Source organism: Canis lupus, chromosome 21 (genome assembly GCF_003254725.2).
Source record: "Canis lupus dingo isolate Sandy chromosome 21, ASM325472v2, whole genome shotgun sequence".
NCBI lineage: Eukaryota > Metazoa > Chordata > Mammalia > Carnivora > Canidae > Canis > Canis lupus.
In genome coordinates, this window is record NC_064263.1 from 15,478,741 (window position 1) to 15,502,069 (window position 23,329).

General features: G+C 36.6%; 1 protein-coding gene across 30 annotated transcripts in view; it reads left to right on the forward strand.

Moving 5' to 3' along the window:
• DLG2 (discs large MAGUK scaffold protein 2) overlaps window positions 1-23,329 on the forward strand; it is a 1,976,108-nt gene that overhangs the window by 1,512,409 nt on the left and 440,370 nt on the right. The window lies entirely within an intron of this gene.

Consider the following 23,329-nt stretch of genomic DNA (forward strand, 5'->3'; position numbering starts at 1 on the left):
AATTTTGTATTATAGAAACAGCCCTTTAGTGATGGCTCAGGATTTGTGGTCCCTGTTAAGGACAGGCTTCTTAAAGGATCAGACGATGGGCACCTCGGTGGCTTAGTGGTTGAGTGTCAGCCTTTTGCTCAGGCCCTGATCCCAGGGTTCTGGGATTGAGTCCGCCCCCCCCACCGCATCAGGTCAGGCTCCCTGCATATGTCTCTGTGTCTCTTATGAATTTAAAAAAAAAAAAAAAAAAGGATCAGACAAGACTTGCCTCAGAGTAAAGTCTGAGTATAGTGTAGCCTCTCTACTTTTTAACTTGTATTTGATGACTTAAAATCCTTTCTGGATGAACTGGAAATTCTTTCTTCAGATACAGAAAAGGAATCTTTTCTTACTCATCTTTAACCAAGTATAACAGAAAGAACTGGTGTGCCCCATACAGACAACTGACCCCCCTTTAGAATTTGCATCTGTATAGCTGAGAGATTAGCCTTGGAGCCACCCTGCTCAGGGTCCCACCTTGACCACTTCCTAGCTCTGTGACCTTGGGTAAATTATGTAATCACCCTTTGCTTCAGTTTGCTCATTTATAAAAGAAGCAGAATAATACCTCTTAAGATTTATAAAAAAAAAAAAAAGCTTTCAATAAAGGTTAGAGAATATCAATACTATTTAAAACAATGATTTTCAGATTAACACTACAAATAGAATCGTTTGGTAAACATCCTCCATAGAATGAAATGTAGCCAACAACCATATGTAGCTTCTCAAAGTTAACTATGTGTACTTTTTTTTTTTTTCAATTTATCTTGCAGAGCATATTAGAACATTTTACTACAGAAAGTCTCACAGTTGGAGTGCTTTAGTAGGGATCTTCATTTTTATGACTACAGTGAATATCTAGTACCACCTGCATTGAAAATCTAATCTAGGATTCAGGGAACCACAAATGATAAAACAACAAAGAGAAACAACAAAAACCAATCCATCAATCTGGCTTCTGTTGCTAAATACAATTATTCTCTAGATAACTTATTGACTTTGCCCTTTTTTTATTCATGGTAGCTCTCACCAATTAATGCCATGTAGCTTTTCCCTTAAAAGAAATTCTGTGGAATGTGGTATCAGACTCCTTGCAGGCTTTATAAAGTGCATTATAAAACTTAACCAAATGAAAGATTCATCAGCAATGTCTCTGAGTAATCTCTTTTGTTCTGTGCCTCATGCCTGGCTCCTCAGACATGGAGCCTGCTATTTTTACGTACACCTCTTTTTGAAGCAAAGTATAGTGATGGGAAGGGGAGAGTGAGGCAAATTAGTGAGACAGATGGAAGATAAACCATCAAGTGGAGCCTTGAGGGGAGCTTTCTCTTTATTGATGGTGGCTCCACATAACCATTTTAAGTTTACTTACATCAGCCATGAGGCATGATTGATAGTGATGTCCTGCTAGAAATAGAACGAGTGGGTATGCTAATGAGGAAGATGACAAATCTTAATTAAAGGAAGATATCCAAATATGTATTAGAAAACATGTTAAGCTTCAGTTTGCTATCAGGGAAATGAATTTAATATTAGGAAAAATGAAACAGTAATGATGATTTTATAGATGTGTTTTATAGATGTTTATTATTTCTTATACCTAATAAATCAGCCAGACATAAACACATAGTTCTAGGTTTTATAATTTTATGGAAGATGGTTATTACACATCTATAGCTATTATTATTATAAATGTAAAATACATATAGATAGCTATTTAATCAATGCTACATTATATTTTTTTAGTTCATCCTTGGCAAAGGCCTATTTGAAGCAAAAAGAAAAAAAGATTAATGATGGACAATGGAGAATTTTGGAGGGACCCTTGTAGAAGCAATCAACTATTAGTTGACCCCAGTCCTTTTACATTTTAAACTACTATCACCAACACAGTATGCTGCTTATTTCTGATCTTTATCTGTATGATATTGAAAAGGAGTATATATTATGACTTAAGACATGTAGACGTGGCCTCTTTCTCTAGGAGTTTATTTCCATATCCATGTGTCAGTAAAGTAATAGTAGACAGAAGACAGCTGATCCCTAATTGTCCACATCTAGGTGTATATTTTGTAAATTATCCAGGCCAGCATTGAAATCTCTGAATGACTTCCTGCCATCTCATGTATCATAAGCTACTGTCAGTGACGTTACCATTTTAATATTAATGATTGCCTTAATGAAATGCAAGAAAATTATGGGATAATGGGATACAATTCTTGCATTCCAAAAACTTATATTCTTTTTCTTTGAGATTGTATTTATTTATTTGAGAGAGTGAGCACACACATGAGCGAGCACAAGTAGAGGAAGGGGCAGAGGGAGAGGGAGAAGCAGACTCCCCACTGAGCAGGGAGCCCAATGTGAGGGCTCAATCCCAGGACCCCAGGATCATGACCTAAGCCAAAGACAGATGCTTAACCCACTGAGCTGCCCCAAGAGTTAACATTCTTATTTATCATTGATTTATAAAATTACGTGAATTCTGGGTTGCATCATTCCCTTTTTGCTTCTAGGTAATCTAAATTAATCTAAATAATGAAGTAAGTTATATCTGAGTTAAAAAAAAAAAAAAAAACATTTAAAAACACTGCCTTCATACATTTTCCCTAGACATCCTTTTCCATCTGGATAGCTACTCTTTGCCCCTTCTATTGTCTTACACCACTCTTTGTTTTTCTCCTAAGTTCTTATTATTTTCCTTAATTATAAAAGTAATATGTATTTGTAGGACAATTGTAAAATAAATGTAAAGAAAAACTAACGAAAATTACTATCTCATAGCAGAAAGATAGTAATATTTAATATACTTTCTTTAAGTTTTTTTTCTATGACTGTATGTGTGTTTATAAAATTTGGACCACACTGTGTACACTGGGCCTTTTTTTCTGTTTTAATTTAACATTATATCTTCCAGATTTTCTCATGTCTTTAAATAGTCTTCAAAAACATATTTTCAGCAGCTATTTAATAAAGAAAAACCATAATTATTTCCTATTGTAGGACCTTTCAGTTGTTTCTCAGATTTGCTTATTACAGATAATGCTTATATGATCTTTCTGACTCCATCTCTTAATGGCATAGTTCTTTAAGATAAATGCCTAGCCCCTCACTGACTAATTAGCACCTCACCTGGTTGCCTTATAGACATCAAACCTTTAATATTGCCAAAAGCAAGCTCTTGATGTTTGTCCCCAACCTGCCTTTCCATAGGAAAATGTGACCCATAATCAACAGAAAATTCAAGGAACAGAAACAGACCCAAAAATGATAGAGATGATGGAACTGACAGACAAGAAGGTTAAAAGTTATTATAAGTATAGCCAATCTTCCAAAAAGAGTAGGAAAAGAAATGTGAATGAAGAGGAGAGAAATGAAGGATCTGAAATAAACCCATATTACGCATTTAGTGATGAAAAAATAGTATCTGAAGGGAAATTAGTATCACAGTCCACTATGGGGAAGAAAGAATTGTGAACTCTAAGGCATAGCAGTAGAATATATTCAAATAAAATGCAGAAAGATTAAAGAAAAAAAAATTCTAGTGATTTATGTGGCACCAGAAAAAAAGCAGACCTTGCAGTACCAAGTAGTCCAAATTTCTTGACATTTGATGAAAATTATAAATCATATTAGTCTAAGACTCTCAACCTAGCCCCAAGATATTGTAAAGAGAGGAGCATAATAAAAATAGACTTCTTGTCAGAACTAATGCAAGCCAGAAGAAAATAGAGCTTCTTTACACTGTGGGGGTGCTACCCTAAGGTTCATAGCCTGAGCAACAGCAGAAGAGAGCTTTCATTACTAAGAACGGGAAGCCTGTGAAGGGGCAAACATCAAGAGTTGTTCTGGGAAGTGTTAAAGGTGCAATGTCTACAAGGCAACCAAGCGAGATGCTGATTAAGCAGTGGGGATCTGGTAATTAGCAAAGCTGGAGTCCAAGCAAAGTAAGTCTGGCTTCAGAATCTCTATCTTTGTGCTATTAAAGGTCATGTAACTAGTATAGTACAGAATCAGGATTCCAACTAACTCCAGAGTCTGGCTGTTGTTGCTGCACTGCACAGGTAGCGTTATTAGCTTTAAGATTTCTTGAATCTCCTCTGTGCTTCAAGTTAGTCTTAGTTGTTGTTTCTGTCCAAGAAGGTAGAACTAAAGTTTTGCATCATGGCCCCCATCCAGCAACACTTATAACCTATTTGGAGGAGGCAATCAGCATTTCTCAGGGAGAAGTGAGGCCTCCTTGATTGTGCAGTTCCAAGCAGGGGTTCAGTCCTTAATGTCTATCATTCCAGCTATAACACCAGACCCCATATGGTTGCCTTAATGAACATTTTAAGCCCTCGCTGAAAGAGCTTAGGAGACCCTGTGAATATATGTGTCCTTGTGTAAAGATTTAAATATCAACCTCCTCGATGTTTTTAAATTAGATTGACCTTGAAGTAGAACAATGTAAGTCCTTTCTCATGTAGACTGTCCTAATGGAAATACTGTCACCTGATCCCTTGTCATCTGATATTTTGCTTTATGTTTTTTTATCCCCCTAATCTTTTTCTAAAGTTTCATTTACCATCTTGAGACAGGATGAAGGCAGAATGAAACAGCTGAAGTAAATGTGATAGCCAGAGATTTCAAAGCCAATTATGGGAGGCCTTGCTCTGAATTTATAATAGTATTAGCAAACTCTTATAGCTGCCTAGTATTGCACTTTCCTATTTCTCATTTTGTTCTTATAATTCCACATGAAATGGACAGAGTTTTGCTATGTCTGTTTAACAGACTGGGAATCTGAGATAATAGTAATTCTGTGGCTTCTGCTACAACAAGTAGAAAATAAGTGACAAATGCAGAATCCAGCAGCAAGGTAGCACCTTGGTAAAGAGCGTAGATTTTGGAGTCAGAATAATGCTGGATTCACCACTTAATTAGCTGTTTGACCTTGGATGAGTTATGTAACCTCTCTGTGCCTGTTTCCCCATCAATGCCTATACCATGAGTTATTATCAGGATGAAATGAAGTCATTTATGTGGAACATTTGAACAGAGCCTGGCCTAAAATAAACTGCATTCAGGCTAGCTGTTTATTATTATTACTATTATTGTTAGTTACTATTATTATTCTCCCTGACTTTGAGTCCTGGGCACCATGGTACCGTGGTTCTTGTAAGACTGGCTGCCATGGTGATGATAACACTGCTGGCTGGAGATGGTAGATGAGATTTGAGAGTGAATGAAGGGGAAAATATGGTTCCAGCTAGCCTAATAAAACATAGATTTACACAATCTTTATACTTTCCTTAGGTAGATTTTTAGATTTTATATGGATTTAGTGATATTTCCTTTGTCTTTCAGTATATATATATATATATATATATATATATATATATATATATATATTCTATCTTTGTGCTCTCTTTGTGCTATTATATACATATTGTGAAATAATGAGAGGTACTATTTCTTACCTTCCTCTGAAAAAAAGGATATTAATATTTGTACTCTACATACAGATCGTAACATTTATCAGCTGAATATTATGTCAAAAATTTTTATAACAATACTTGTACTCTACAGTATTAAAAGATATAATGCAATTAGGAAATGTGGCCAGATCATACCTTTCTCAAAAAGAAGAGGTCTACTGTCTAAAATTGTGTAGTCCCAATCTCTAACAACGAATCAGTCACCTGCAAAAGTTGTGTAATTCAGAGTCCTGAACTCCACCTCAGATCTACCAAATCTGGGTGTCCAAAGATAGAGTTCAGACATTAGTATTAAAAATAGAACCCAAGCTCTCACAGGTGATTCTGATGCACAGGCAGGTTTGAAGATCACTGACTTAAATTCATTATGTCTTTGACTTCAGAAAAGTTAGATGACCAGGAGTAAAAAGCAAAATGGAGCACATTGGAAGAAAACTTGGCCAGGGATTTTTCCCATAGTGTAAATTTTTCTTTCTTTTTTTTTTTTTTTTAAGATCTTATTTATTTATTCATGGGGGGGGTAGAGGGAAAAGAGAGGGGGGGGCAGAGGGAAAAGCAGGCTCCACGCAGGGAGCCTGACATGGGACTCGATCCTGGGTCTCCAGGATCACACCCTGGGCTGAAGGCAGCACTAAACCGCTGAGCCACCTGGGCTGCCTTCCATAGTGTAAATTTTCATAAAAATATTGGATAACCCTAAATCAGCGATGGCACTGACAGTACTAATGGCAACGTGCAAAGAAAGGGTATTGCTCTTAAGAACAAGTTACGAAAAGTAGAATTTCTTCAGATTTTATCATTAAAACTGCCAGCTCTTTAAGAAACCACCTATTGCAAGTGCGCATTTTACTATATAAATACATTTTGTAAAAAATGATGCATTTCCTTTACATCGAATTACATCTGATAATAGGCTTCTATCATGCCTGCCTTTCTTCTTAATTTCTTCCTTGAATATCAGTCTTTCAGGAGCTCAGACTTCTGAAGAACAAAAACCAGGAAGAGTTTCTTTGGGAAATTCTGCTTTCCCTTCTGTATCCTCTATCTCCAGTGAAACAAGGAAATACAAGGGTCTGAATATCTGCTACAGTCTTGGGGAGGAAAAAGCATATTGTGTTCAAAACACAAATTAGTATTTCAAAGCCACCTGTGTGGCTCAGTCAGTTAAGCATCCAACTCTTGGTTTTGGCTCAGGTCCTGATCTCAGGGTCATCAGGTTGAGCCCCATATCAGACTCTACACTCAGTGAACAGTCTGCTCAGACTCTCTCTCCCTTTACCCACCCCCATAAATAAATAAATCTTAAAAAGAAAAGAAAAATTTCCTAATTCCCCTTTTCTGTGAAACAAATGTTTTTATACAGGAATGTTAAATAATTCTAAGTTCTTTATACACAGCTACCTACCACCTTATAGCAAAACAGACAATATCCTTATGGCTACATGCATGTCAGGGTCAGGACTAGCTGTTTGTCATCTCACAGACCTATCACAGATACCAAATAGCTATGATCAGAATATATTGTTCTAAATTTCTCCCATTGGCTGAATCTTTTCTGGATTACTTAGGTGTAGTAGATGGGAGGTTCAGCCATTATTGATAGTCTTAAAAAAAAGAAAAAAGAAAAAAGAAAAATCTTCTCCATCTGGTTTCATTGTTGCCATATCTTCATTCATTACAGTAGTTCCTTTATAAGTAGCTCTCACTTTCATTGGATATACTGGTCCAGTCAGGATATCTCTGGATCCTCCAGATAAGCCAGGAGTCTTCTCCCCAGGTGGACCTCAGTGCCAGTCATCTCATCACTGTGCAATTTGTGCTTTTACTCAACCTACTGGAAATACTTTGGCCAACAGCATACAAGGAAAGCTCTCTTATTTAAAACTCTTCAGAGCATGAACAGGAGAGCAATTGGAATGATTGTCTCAAAACTGCATTTAACAGGGAGGGAGAGATGGTTTAGGAAATGGTGAGAATAGTCTGGTGACTCTGGTATGATTAATGTTGGCTGAGTGCTGCCAATGTCAAGCATTCTGAGAAGTCATTTGGATACTTTTTTCCTATTCATTTTCAAAATAGTTCTGTCATGTGCCATCTCCCACAATTGCATAGGACTGAAAATCAGAAAGATTAAGTAGCTTGTCTAAATATGCACAGCTAATAGGTAGTAGAGTTGGGACTCAAATTTGGTCTGCACTAAAATGTGTTACTACCTAGGAGATTAAATATGTGTAAAATTCCTCAAATACACAGAATCTACTTAATGTCCCCCCAGACTTGAGAGAGTTTGTCTATTAAACCAGAAGTTCTCCTATAAATGGGATCATATGTTGTACATTACTATACTTTCAGAATATATTTCACTTCCCCACTTCATATCTCCATGCTCTGACCAACCTAACCAGGTAACTAACTGGCTTTACCTGCCACCCTGCCCTCTCTTGCGTTGCGCTTCACCAAACATGTTTCCCTCAGTCACCTTCCTCTTCATTTTCAGTGTTTCAATCCTATCCACTGGTACTGGCCCAGCTCCAGTACCTCCTGAGAGGATTCTCCTTGCTGGATATAATTTCCTCTTAATTTGAATTCCCAAGACAGTCTATCTTTCCCTCCCATTACAGTTAACCAATTTTGGCCTATTTTATTACACACACACACACACACACACACACACCACACCCTCTCTAAGACACAGTGTGCTTGAGGAAAGAATCTACGTCTGGATCAGATTTTTATCATCCACATCACCTAGATTAGTACATAAAACTAGTTATTGACTGAGCACCTATCATATGGTGGGGATTCGTTAAGGCTTTGCATAGAGTCTCTCATTTAATCTCATAGCAGTCCTATAAAGTAGCCATTTTCTAGATAAGGCAGCCAAGATTTGGACAACTTAAATACCTTCCCCAGTCACATAGCTAAGTAAGCAGCAGAACAGTATTCAAACCCAGGTTTTATTGCCTGAAACCCCATACTTTTTCACCATGCTCATAGCTTCTCTATATATTCTCTAAGTACATAAGTAGATGTTAGATGAACAAGTGATACATTAGTTAAAAAAAAAATACAGTTGTTAGTTTTAATTGTCATCATTTCTATAAAAGGATTCTGGCTAGCACATAATTTCCTGAAGTAGATAAACTTTAACTGGAATCTTCTTAATAAATGAATATATTTGGATAACTGAAGACATTGGAGATTCTGACAAATTTACACAGTAAATATGGTGATGCCAATTAAGCCATCCTGTCACAACCAAATATTCATAGTGCTGCATTGCCATTTGTATAATACCGTATTAGTAACAAGGTATCACATAGAAATAGGAGTTGCTCAATAGTAAAAAAAAATAATAATAAATTGTCCCTAAAATGGGAATTTTTTAAATTTCTGAGTTATTTGAAAATATGTCAGTCTCTGAAGCTGAATTGAACAAGGCCCAGTATACGTCCCTAATAATCCTCTGTAATAGAAAAAATACATATTTTTAAAAAGTAATTTAAAAATACAGGAAAATATAATTAAGGAAATAAAAATTACCTGTAATGCCACCACTCAGAGGAAGCACTATTAACATTCCAGTGACTTTCCCAAACATACATATACATATACAGATATGCTTCTCGTAAAATTGGCCTCAGCTTCTACAATGAACAATTTTTAATGTCCTTTAAAAGCCATTTAGAAAACATGTAATATTGAGAGAAAATAAAAATTTTATGTGAACATATTTCCCAAAAATAATATTCAGCAAATTCTCTGGTATATGCTTCCAATTTTTTTTCTCATTATCTATTATATAAAATTGGGATCGCACTTTATTTTGTATTGTTTACAAAAACTGGGTTAAACTGCATGTACTATTTTAACCTGCTTTTTTAAGTTAATTATATGTTGTGAATATCTTTCTGTGTCATCAAATCTTACACAATATTTTTAATACTACATACCTATTCAATACTAATGAATATACATGTTTTTTCCAGTGTTTTGTTCTCACAAACTTTGTGACAATTATAATTTACGTACCTCTATTTTTTTTAAATTTTTTTTAGATTTTATTTATTTATTAATGTAAAACACACATGGATTGGGAGAGAGAGACAGGCAGAGGGAGAAGCACGCTCCATGCAGGGAGTCTAATCTGGGACTCGACCCCGGGTCTACCAGGACCACGCCCCAGGCTGCAGGCGGCGCTAAACCGCCACGCCACCAGGGCTGCCCTCTATGTGCCTCTATTATACTCACTTTTATAGGCTAGATTCCTGGAAGTGGGATTTCTGGGTCACAGGTTCAACAGTTTATTTATACCACCACCACCAGTGTATACCATTCACCACCAGATGAATATCTTTGCAGCTATTAGAGAAAATGTAGATGCTGCTATGTGTGCTTAGAAAGATATCTGTTGTAAGCTGTAAATTTAAAAAATAAAAGCAGGGGCACCTGAATGTCTCAGTTGGTTAAGTGTCTGCCTTCGGCTCAGGTCATGATCCCAGGGTCTTGGGATTGAGCCCCGCATCGATTGAGGAGCCTGCTTTCCCTCTCCCTTTGCCCCTCCCCCCTACTCATGCTCTCTCCCTCTCTCTAGAATAAATAAAATCTTAAAACATAATAAAATAAAATAAATAGCATGATAATACATATAATTTGATCTAGATCAAAATTTTATCTAAGTATTTATCTGTAGATTTTGGGCATAGATGTAAATTCAGGCACAGATAAGAGATAATGTTGAGCACTGGGTGTACAAAAATAAGCACATTTGATGACTTAATCAACAAACTAAAAGAATCAGAGTAAAAAGGTATGCTGTACGGCAGTGTGAATGTATATACCCCAAGACAGAATACTGGTAGTGTTCAGGAACTCAATGGCCACAGGGCCAGCTGGTTGCCAATAAAATAATAATGTCTAGTTAAATTTGAATTTAAACAACAATAAACAATGAATAATTCTTTAGTATAAATATGCCCCAGGCAATATTAACATTTATATTAAAAATTACTCATTGTTTACTCAAAATTCAGATTTAATTGAACATTCTTTATTTTTATATACTATATCTGACAACCCTATGGCTGTCATCATAATTTTGTAATCATAAGAGGAAATCATCATCTCCTAAGAATGACTTTGCATCCACAAAAATGACTAGAAATGGACATATAAACCAGGTCACTGCCAGATTTCCTTAATACCTACGATAGTCATGGCATTTACTGAATGCCTGTCAGGCACTGTGCTAAGTGCCGTTCAAGCATCATTTCACTTAATACTCAGAAGGCCTTAAGAGGTAGGCACTGTTCTTGCAACAGGAGGATAAACTGAGGCTTTGAGGTAAACTAGTTGTCCATGATCACATGCCTTATTAAAGTAATGGGGCTGGAACTTGAATCCAATCAGACTCACAGCTTGCTTTCTTTGTTCTATTCTCTACTGCCTTGAAAATAGAGGCTATAATTGCTAGGATGACCAAGAACATAGTTAGACCCTTGAGGGAAAATATATGCTAGAAAAAAGAATTTTTTAAAAAATGACAAAATAATGATTACACATCCAGGCTTTGCAGCCAGACAAGCTAGGTTCAGAGTCCCCTCCACCCCACCCCAACCAAGTCAGCTATGTGAGGAGAGACAAGGTATTGCTAAACCTTGCAGATAATACTATTATATACATTTTAGGATTCATGGGAGAATTACAGGATGTAGAATATATAAAGCATATGTAACACAGGGCCACCCCCCTAGTAAGTTCCCAAGATATACGTAAGTAGTTGTTATTTTTATCATTTAAAATACATCAGAGTACAAAACCAAGTGGCAGACATTAAGAATATACTGTATGGAAGTTTAGAAAGGAGAAAAATTGGGAGGCCGGGTGGGTCAGTGGTTGAGTGTCCACCTTTAGCTCAGGGCATGATCCTGGAGTCCTGGGATCAAGTTCCACAGCAGGCTCTCCACAGGGAGCCTGCTTCTCCCTCTGCCTGTATCTCTGCCTCTCTTTCTGTGTCTCTCATGAATAAATAAATAGAATCTTAAAAAAAAAAAAAGATTCTACAAGTATATTTCAGAAGGTTTTGTGGAGAAAATAGGAGTGAGACCCTTCTTAGGAACTAGGAGTAACTGATGCATTTACATATACAAATATAGGGTTGGAACAAAGGATCAATATGTATAAATTTTGAAGTAATGTGAAGCATCAGCTCAAGGGAATTTAGGACCTCAGTTTATGTCTTATTCTAAAATCCCAGAAGTGCTTCTTAGTGGGTAGTCCTCTCCAAAAAGAGCAAGGCAGTGCTATAGTCATCTCTTGTTCTTACGGATGTCTTAACCTTTCTCCCTGGCCATAAGGCAATCTTTATAACCTGCTTGCAATAACAGGCCCAGAAGAGTAAATGGTATAACAGCTGCATGAAATAGAGGAAAATGGACCATTGAAAAGCGATGGGAAAAAAATCCATCTAAGTGATTTGATTAAAGCTACCTCATCATTCCTGTTGATAAGTATAGAATTACATTCGAACATTAATCTTTCTTCCTAGGAGCTACTGTTATACTCAAGCTGAGCTTTCTTTCAGTTAAAGGTGTAAAAAATTTTCTCCCCTACAGACTCTGTATTAATAATGTAAAATTGGCGTACAGAAGTATATAGTAGAATTAACATTTTGCATTCTATTTTAGAAGATATGATTTGGCTAAACATACTCAGAAATTTTTATGTAGGTATGAATTTTAAAACTCAAGATCTTATCAGATCCAGAAACTTTTGACTTAGATGTTACAGATATAAATAATCTTGGAGACTCTGAGGAAAGAAAATGATTATTGTAGAGGTAAATGTTTTGTTTCATAAGATTATGTTTTAATATCATGGTAAATAGAAAGAAACCCTAGGAAGATATTTAAGCTTTGGACCTTCTTTTGGGGACCTTTGTGATGTTCCCCATATTTTTCTATCATCCAAACTTTTCTCTTTTGTTTTCAAATTTGTATCCAAAAGAAATGGCCCTGCTTTCTTTCTCTATACCATTTTTGAATAGTACTGGTCAGAAATATGGATTAATTACCCATCAGGCCAAATCTAAAAATACCAGTGGAATGCCCAGCTAACCTCAGACCACAGTGCCCTGCCTTCATCTCTGCTGGAAGGGCTAAATCAAAAGAGTCAGGTGGCTTATACCCCAGCAAATGAACAGGGCGTGTACTTGACCCAAAGGATACCAATCCAGAGGCTAGCCAGTGCCCAGCAATGTGGTTTAGTCAGAAAAGTGAACTGGGTCTATTGAATTCTCTCAGGAATTTTTAATTAAAAGACAGCTCAAATGAACACCTGTCAGTGAAAAATGAAGCTGATAGGTAATAAAAGGCGATAAAAAGGAGACCAGAGGATCTATCATGAGTCATGTACAATTTGGTGTTATTAGAGCAGCAGGAACAATATGGTAGAGACTATCACATTTATAACATGAACAGTTAAAGAAGGTCACGGCTAGAGAGAGGAGAAGGAAGTAGCACAAAGAGAAAAGGTATCATCGTGTTGATGAGGAAGCTCTAGAGTTGATACAGCTCACTATATCCCACTCTACCGGATTTCCACCAGTTCAGCTTCTCTGAATTCCCATGCACATATGTCCTGTCACCTGCACTAGCTCAAACAAGTCTCTGCTCCTTGCCATCGAATTTCCTTACAAACAACATTTTGCTCAATTAGCAAAGGGAACATTTTATCTTACTACTGTATATAAATAGTACCTCTCTGTGGGCCTGATACAGGGTAGGTTTTAGGTAAATATATATAAAATAAATGAATGAATGTAAAAATAAACAGTAAAAATGATTGAACTTTTTTTGCATTTAGTAGGGGAGGGTACTAATCTCCATGCTGTCCATCACTGGCGGATTTTAGACTTGTACTCAACATCTGCCTACTTTTTCAAGTTGTCTCCTACTCAAGCCTTTTTAAACTTCCTGAATGGGATGTGCTTTTAGCTCTGTAACTTTGCATGTGCCATTTATTAACACTTCCCAGAAGGCCTTCCTTCACCCCACCCCAACCCTGTGTACAATCCTTACTCTCCACAGCATTTTCTTCCATGTCTTCTTAGTTTAGGCTCTTTAAGAGAATTACGTGTTTCCAACTCCCACTGTCCCCACATTTCCATTTACAATTTCCTACTACACTTTATTCAATATTATAAAATAAAGCATTTTTCTGTATTATTAGAAGTTTTTGTCAGTCTTAAGTTAATGGATAAATTTAAAAACATCATGTGGCTATATCTCATGTTTTTTACCTTTTGTCTCCTTTTTGTACATTCTGATTGTTTACTTTTGTTCTACGTTTCTCTTACAACAAACCACAAAGACTTTCTCTCTATGGAACCCTGTGTCCATATTTTTTATTTTCTTATTAGAATTGCATACTAGAGATAGAATTGCTAAACCGAAGGTTCAGGATTACTTCTAAAACTTCTGAAATATGTTGCCAGATTGCTGTCTTGAAATGTTGTAAGGGAGTTTAATACTCCATAGCACCAGCAGTATGAGTGTCTAGCTCACCATACCACAACTAAATTGTGATTTATCGATTTTAAAATCCTTCATTATTTTTAAACAGGCAAGGGAGGGGGGAGGCAGAGCATTTAATTTGCATTACTTTTATTCCTAGTGAGGTTAAACATTTATATTTGCATGTCTATTTGTCATTTATATTTTCTTTTTGTGATTGAATGCTATATACCTTTGTCTATTTTCTATTGAAAACTTGCAGTTTTTCTTACTGAGTGTAGGAGCATCTTTAAAATATTGATAAATGTATTTGAGAAGATGCTTTCCCCAAATTACTGCTTGTTTATGACTTTTTTTATTTCAGTAGTTTTACATTTTTATGTAGTCAAATCTCTCATCTTTTATGTGACTTCTTCCATTTATTTTATGCTTAAAAATTTTCCAAGGCACCTCAATGGCTCAGTCAGTTAAGCATCTGATTCTTGATCTCAGCCCAGGTCTTGATCTCAGAGGGGTGTGAATTCAAGTCTCAGGTTGAATATACAAAATATATATAACAAATATGTAATAATATATGAATGTAAAATATATATATATATATATTTCATCAGGATGCAGGATACCTACTTACCTACTTTTTTGGTAGATTTACATTTTATTCTATGAGTTCAATTAAAAAGAAAAAAACTTTAAAACTGGGTTCATATAAATAAAAGAATTTAAACACTGTGATAGGGCATATTAGACCTTGCTCAGATAATTCAAATCTCAAAAACCTTGGTCTAGCCATGACACTTGGGCTTGTACATCTCAGTCAGTATTTGTTTCAACATCTTTCAGAATGCCACAAAAATACTACTGTCACTGGACATGCTTACCCAATGCCAAAGTATGGTGATTCCTGTCCTCTTTGGAGTTATACTTATCATATAGACACTATTGTCAAGGTTATTGACTTTCAACTTCTAATTTTAAAAACACTGCATGAACCATTTATAACCCACAGTCATGAGAGCCTAATTTTGTGAAACCCGAACCATCTTTTGAAAAAATAAAGCAGCTTAATAATTGAAAACTTTCAAAATGACTTTAAATGAAGCTTGTTCTCTGCCATTTCTCTCCTCAATATCAGCAAACATAGTAAAATATAACTAAGAATGATGTTTATACAGAGAAAATCATGAATTGATCTCTTGAGTTTACAAGTATTATTTATAGATTATGGTATGTAGACTATTGCTAATAACAGATTACTTATGGCCCAACAATTTAATAGGACACTACAGCTGTGAGTCATACAGGAAAGCAAGTCATTATGAAGGTACCAGCACAAATTAGGAAGTCTGGGCTGGAGATGTTATCTTGTTAGAAACAATGAAAATAATTGAGACAAAGTGAGCATCAACCCCAAGGGCCTTGATAGAGGACCAATTACCTTTTCAATATCAGAAGAAAAAATGAAGCTTTAAAAGGCAACATTATGCATGCAGTGCCTTTGGTGACACTGAACACCACACACATTGTTACTTCTTTTGTTCTACTCTCTTGTAGAGAATCCACATGACATTTATGTGCTAATACATGAACTGCCTGTTAGGGGAGCAGCATTTTCAGAAGCTAGGCAGCCTTGTGACCCCAAGTGCCTGAAAGTAATAATCAAGATAAAAAGAGTGGGGTGCTGGCATGGCTCAATTGGTTAAGCATCCAGTTCTTGAATTCAGTTTGGGTCATGATCTCCGGATGGTGAGATCAAGCTCCACACTGGGAGTGGAGACCGCTTAAGATTCTTACTCTCCCTCCTCCTCTCCTCCTCTTACCCTAAAAAAGAAAAGTAAAACACAGAGTAAAATGATGGTTACCAAGAGATGGTGGGGGTGGATAGGATAAGAATGATTGTATTTAAGGGTACAAACTTGTAATGAGTAGTAAGTAAGTGGTAGAGATCTAAAGCTCAGGATAATGACTAGAGACAATAACATTATACTATAATTATGTAATGTGATAAATATCACTACATCAGCAATCATATCACAATATATAAATGTATCAAAGTAACACTATATACCTTGGACTTCTACACAATGTCACATGCCAATTTCTTAAAATATAAATATATATATACAAAAATAAATAATATATTAAAAATTATATAACTATATATATACATATATATATATAGTTATATATATAGTTGGCTGCTTTTTGGTAAACTCACAGTGTGTCCCATGCACTGAGCTAGGTGTTTTATGTTCCTCTCAGGCTGACATTACTAATCCCACTTTATTGATGAGAATGCAGAGGCTCAGGGAAGTTAAGAAACCATAGACCACACAGGGTAAAATTTAGAAGAGCCAGAGTCAAACCTAGCTCTGTTTCTTCCTACTCACCACACTGTTTTGTAATAGTTTACCTCTGCATATAATTTTACAGCTTAACAACTTTGTTGGTATGTAGAGAAGGCGTTTTATATCATTAAGTTAAGCTACATTTTAGAAAAGTAAGTATAATGCAAATAGGCATCTACTCAATGGTGGAAGTCCTCCCTTAAAATTAGAGAGATAAATGAGCCCTTACAAATCATCTAGACCAATTCATTCCCCACGTCTCTCTGTTATACTTTAAGTTCTGATAACACCTCCACCAAATGGCTAACAGTTTTCTGCTTAATGCTCAGTGTAAGAGAGGTCAGCCTCTTTAATCCTTCTCATTAAAATGTCCAGTTTACCTGTTATACCACATAGTTCACAACCTGGTCCTATATTCTTTTATCCTCTAATTACTTTGAGGCTCCCCAGAATTCTGCCCTTAAGACCTGTTAGCCCAGACCTAGAATTCAATCCTTTTCTGCTTGCTTCTCCAAATCCTTGGCCTCAAAGCAGTGCATTATGTATAAAGAGGAACATGAGGCACCCTTGTAAGATTAAAAAACAAAAACAAAACCTTTTCCTCCAAACTATGCCAAGCAGTGTGCCAGATGCTTAGACACTCAAGCATTTGGCATCCCAGCTGCCTTTCATTTATGTAGTTTGGTCCTATTTCCTGCATAGGGCTGGATGCTACCTTTAGAGCACCGAGGGAAGGCCACAGCAGGATGAGCGTTGGAAAATCTGAGCAATTTACAAACTCATCCATATCATTCCATGTGACAGATTAATGGTCAAAAGCATACAAATATATAATTCAAATTCTTCCTATGATGATTTTAGACTCTTCCTTTTAATTCTAGCTCAGGAAGAGAGAATAAAAACTACCAGTCCCCTTTCCCCTCACAGCTTTGTTTCTTTCTTATGACTGTATTTCACTCATACATTCTTGCATTCGGGAAAGCAATATAGAAACAATGATAAATGAGATTTGGGCCTGATCCTCTGAGAGCTAATAGAGAAGGAAGGAGGCTTGTGCCCCAAATATGACAGTATAATGAGGTGAGGGCCCTGCCTGATTTGGCCTTTGGGCTTTGAAAGCAGTCCTTTTGACGGAAACTGGAAACTCAGTAGAGTGTGAGTCACTCTTACTGTTACCTCTAAGAGAAGGAAGTCCTATCCATTTGACCGGTCTTCAGGCACCACACAGATGAGTATTCACAATGGCTGTCATGTCATCACTGCATTAAACATTTACCGTCTCTGGTACAGAGCTACAGAGCTAGGACTAGGGTGAGGCAAGGGAAGTACCATGTCAGGCACAAAATTTAATTGGGCACTAAAAAACTGTAATTAAGATAGTATTTTAATGCAACATTTTAGAAAACAAAATTAATGTGAAAGAATCCATAATAAATAAGACAAGATGAGTTAGGTATTGGTCTCAGGTACAGTGGAATCACATAGGGGTCCAAGGTTTTATCTTTTGCCTTTGAGTGGCATAGGACAGTAAAAACACACAGCCTATTTTATTTTCACTCTTTTGATTGCAAGCAAGAGATCTGACCAGGAATCTTCACAGATTCCTCCAGTGAAGGAATGCGATGGGAGGTAATAGTTAATTTTCTTTATATATTTAATGTCATATGGGAGCCAGCAGAGAAATCCAATGGCATGAACCCTACTAAGTCCCTTAAAGAGTGAACACAGACTGTTTTCTAGATTCAAGGAACCTCTTGACACTTTAGCATCAAAATTCAGGAAGCTTCACTGTGGTTCACTGTAATTAGTGGACACAGCTACAGCTATCCTCTACATGTCTGCATCTTTCACTCATGCTACCAGCTGATAATTTCTTTTTCTGCTGTTTTATTAACATTCAGTAACAAAATCCAATTGGCCTAAGCTTCTTCTTTTTTTTTGCTCTCCCCAGCCCTACCCTACAGGTCATGGTTGCAGAATCAGATTCCCAATCCTAATCAAGGCAGATTTGGCTGAGTAGGGGACTGAACTGGGTTGGAGTCAGTGGGACAAAGGGGAAGAGGCAGTTGCAGACAGGGTCATTTTCCTTAGGAGAGGGTTTGATGAAGCACCTCCCTCTGCACTATCATTGTGGATTAGCAATTGAAAATGCCAAGGAAGCTGAACAAATAGCAAGTGCTAATGGAGTTCAGAGAAGAGAGGTCACCAAGGGCCAGGGTGTGCTAATTATATGCTATAAGAGCCTGCAATTATAAACCCATAGATATGCAAATAAATGCTGATGGATGAACACTAGAGACTACTAAGCCATTTATCTATGGCCCCTGATAAGTGGACAGCAAAACAAATGATTTGTTTATAAGTTCACTAATCTCTCTAACTACTTTTCCCCCTTTCTGAAGAGAGACAGGAGGTACCTCAGATTGGATTTCCATATTCATTACCTCCTGACCTAGGCGACTCCGGAGGTTTATAATAGGATAAACAGGCTCTTTCATTTTGACTGGCTGATTCACACTGCCTAAAGTCATTTCCTCATGGCACTTCCTTACTGAATAAATGTGAACTGATGGTGGCATCTGTTCCTGCCACCCAGATCCCAATGACAGCTCATAAATTGGCATTTCTTGTCTGTCTGGTGGAGAGGTCATGGAGAATATCACTGCAGAGAAATACTAAGAATGCTGACTCTTGGCATTACTACTTCTGGAACTCAGGCCTGAGAATTCTGTGCCCTGAGCCTGAGGGATGACCCTTACAGGAACTGTGGGCAGGTGTTGCGACAGCCAGGCTTGCAGATGCGCAAAATCTGTCCCTTGAGAGTTGGTGAACCATGCACAGCAAGTACTTAAAGCCAATAGTTCCTGACACCTTCGGGGTTTCTGTCTTGCCAGATAACCTATGAGAATTAATGATGGCCGAAAATTTCAAATGGAGCTAGAAGATTCAGAATAACTTAAGGCTTCCTTGCAAGAGCCAGAAATATTTTTCATTTTCCTCAATAGAGAATAATTTGTTAAAAATCCATGTATTCAAAGAAACAGTTCTCAAGTACCTACTCTATGCCATTTCCTATGCTCAAACTGCAGCCTGTTGTAGTACTTACTGGATATTGTACTGTGGCCTATATTGTAGATAATACACGATAGAATTCTAGGACCATAATGAATCTAGCAGGCAGAAATCTTAAAATATCAACTCCATTTTTATGCCACTTGAAAGGACATTCTCACTGATATTTTTAATTTAGTTGTTTGGTTGCAAGAGAACATGGTGAATATTGCAAGAAAGCTCTGTCAAGTTTGTCAAGTGTTTTGTCATGTTTTGGTATTTTTCAGCTATCCATCTTCTGAGATAGCAAATATTCTCACAATTAAACTAGATTTGAAATGTCCACTCAATAGTCAGTAACTGTACAAAATAACTGGTAAATAAATAAAGGATGAAAGACTAACAGTAGGTATAAATGGGCCTGAGTACCAATAGCTGTATCTCTGCTTTGATTAGACTTTGAATCATGAGTCATTAAGCCTAGGCAAAGAATCAATCCACCATGAAAACATTCTGAATGTGACTGTAGGCAAAGATATAAGATCCTTCTTCTAAAATTCAAGTTATCTAAGCCTGTCCTCAACACCAAATCTACTAAAATAAGTGAGTTATGAAATAATATTATGTCCATAAGATGATTCCAAAAGGATATAGGTAAAGGTCCTAAGAGTTCAACACTGGACAATGTGTAGGGCCTAATTTTTATTGTCTTGAATTTATTGTACTGTTCAGAGAGTGTTTTCCTCTTCATTTAGTTGAGTACAATCCAAGTAGGATTTTTTTTCTTAATATAAGTATTATCCAGGTTTCATTCTGATCATTTGTTTCAAAATATACTTTTACAGAGGTAAAAAGACTAGGAGGAAATTGGTAACATCATTTTCTTGGTCTGTCAAGTCAACAGCAGACAGAAAATTAAATCAGCCCTCCTAGGCAGAAAGCACAATGTTAACTGAAATGACATCACCATGAGAATATTTTATGACCTAAAAGAAGTCATCAATTCCCTTATTCTTATGCCCTGTGCTGGCAGTTTAAATTGGTTACCATTTTATATATATAATATTTTTTAATAAAGATGCAGTGAGTTCTCTAAATAGTCACAGGCTCTAAACAAGGCCAGAAAATAGCATTCTTTATTTTTTTTCTGTGTATACAAAAGGTGTCAGATGGACCTCTAAAATAATTAAATGTATTAGCCCCTTTTGGTAGGCCCTATCTATAGTTCTTTCTTTCTTTCTTTTTTTAAGATTTTATTTATTTATTTGAGAGAGAGAGTGCACAAGCAGAGGGAGAGGGAGAAGCAGGCTCCCAGCAGAGCAGAGAACCCGATGTAGGGCTCCATCCCAGGACCTCAGGATTATGACCTGAGCCGAATGAAGGCAGACGCTTAACTGCCTGAGCCTCCCAGGCACCTCTATAGTTTTTTCTTTGTGTTAGAATATCAGTCTTACATTTTGCAGGAGTATATCCGTTAAGACTTATAATAAGTCTCATTTATAACAACAACAAAATATGACCTAGCATAAGCATATTTTATCTCAAAAGAAATCCAAAGGTAGGAAGTCCAGAAGTGACATAGTATCACTCCTTATCATCAATAACAGTAACCATTATGCTCCACTACCTGTATTGTTTATTTTTATTCTCAAGGTTGCTTCAGGTCCAAGGTGACCACTGAAGCTCCACCCCTTATCTCCAGGTTCCAGGTAAGCAAAGGGAGGAAATGGGAAGGAGCAAAATCACAGGGGTCCTAGGTAAGTCAGCTCCCTTTTAGGCGGCTATCAGAGGAGTCCCATAAAATCCTTCTGCTCCAATTACATTGGACTGAATATTTTCACTGGGTCACATCTACCTTCACGGGAGACTGAGACATAAAGTTTAACTACAGAAAAAGTGACTAGTGGAAAATTGGCTTTCTCTTAATAAGGGAGTAATGACGTTTGGGAGGCAATCCAGCCATCTCTGCTAAGGCAGCTAAATCATAAGCAGAAAATGTGGAAAATATTATCAGGTCTTCTTATGATAACCTATGCAGAAAAATTCCCATAGAGCTCATACATTCCTCTTCATATCTTATTTAATTGATAGTTATGTAGCTCATTAATACAAAGCCCTATCCAAGATGAATTTTTGTTTGGATAACCACATTTTCATTTCAGACAAAACTGATCTCCCAAACCACTTTTCTTTATCAGACCAGCATCATGGGTCTTTCTGTCTCCAAAACCATAGGAAATACACATAAATCTTCATAAAGCTCAGTATATTAACAATTCAAAAACAGACTCCCCCCAAAATCAAAACAGCATTAAATCTGTTTTAAAAGATATATTTTATTTTTTTTAATTTATTTTTTATTGGTGTTCAATTTACCAACATACAGAATAACCCCCAGTGCCCGTCACCCATTCACTCCCACCCCCGCCCTCCTCCCCTTCTACCACCCCTAGTTCGTTTCCCAGAGTTCGCAGTCTTTACGTCCTGTCTCCCTTTCTGATATTTCCCACACATTTCTTCTCCCTTCCCTTATATTCCCTTTCACTATTATTTATATTCCCCAAATGAATGAGAACATATAATGTTTGTCCTTCTCCGACTGACTTACTTCACTCAGCTAAAAGATATATTTTAGTGTATAACTGAAAGCATCTTTCCTTTTACATCACACAGTGTGAATTACTTATAAAAACTGATAAAAACATTTCTTTTTTTTTATAAAAACATTTCTTTCTTTTTTTGATAAAAACATTTCTTAAAAATGATCTTACAGCTGCCTTTTTTAAGGGCTGGTGTTTGTCATTATGAATTGTGTATACTCTATATAATGGATAAACAGAAATTGACAAACTCACTAGGTTTTTCTGAAAATGGAGCACTTGTCTGAACAAGAATATATGCTAGCTTCCATAAAGTGAGAAAAAAAAATGGCTCTTTCATTGAAGAACCTTTAAAATTATTCTTGTAGATGTTATTTTATTAGCCACTGAGATAGAACAAGCCAACTCCATTATAAAACACCTCATTTTACCACTGAGAGTTATTTGGATGACAAAATAAGTCTTTGGACTGTCCGTTCCTCAGCCCCTCTACTGTGTTGTAGAAAACAAACGAAATCAAGTCATCTCTTGCTATGTTAAGGAAGGTTTCGTGTTAGGGAAGAAACTAATTATCTAGATAGTGTTAAGCCATGACTGGCCCACAGTAATACTATAAATTAGGTAAAGTTTATTTTCACTGCTTTGCTTATCCTCTCTTCTCCCCTGCTCTGTTCAAGAAGCATTGACTGAGCAACTATAAGACATTAGGGACTACTTTGGGAGTTACAGAAACATGGACTGTGCCTTCACTGAGTTCACCATGGATACTTCTACTTTTGCTTAGGGATATGGCCACCACTTACTTCCCCTGATGTCTCATTGACCCAAGGGGTGCTCTCTCCCTCACTTGGGTCTGGCCTTGTGTCCACAGGCCTGTTTCCTGACCTGCTCCTTATCTTCCCACACAGACTATAGGAACTTCCAATTCCATTTGGATTTGGATCTTTCAATTCTTACCTTAAATGGAAGATATGGTAGCAATTTCAGGCTGTATGTTAAAATAGTGTGGTACAGAGTTGTGAGATGTTTGGTTTTTGTTTTTTTTAATAACCAAGGACTTTGCAGTACATGCATGTGTGGCAAAGGTTATAGCTGAAATTTATCTGATCTCACTATGCACATTTGTAGCAACTAAAAGATGCTGCTATTTTAGATAATGTTTTAGTATCTCCAGATTTATTCATTTAGAAGAAATTTTACTAAAGTGATTATCCTTCAGGTAGAAAACTCTCTGAAACTGTTGGTAGGGCAATTTATAAGTAAATATATAGAGGAGTCACTGAGATCATATAAGCATTAGACTTCTAGTT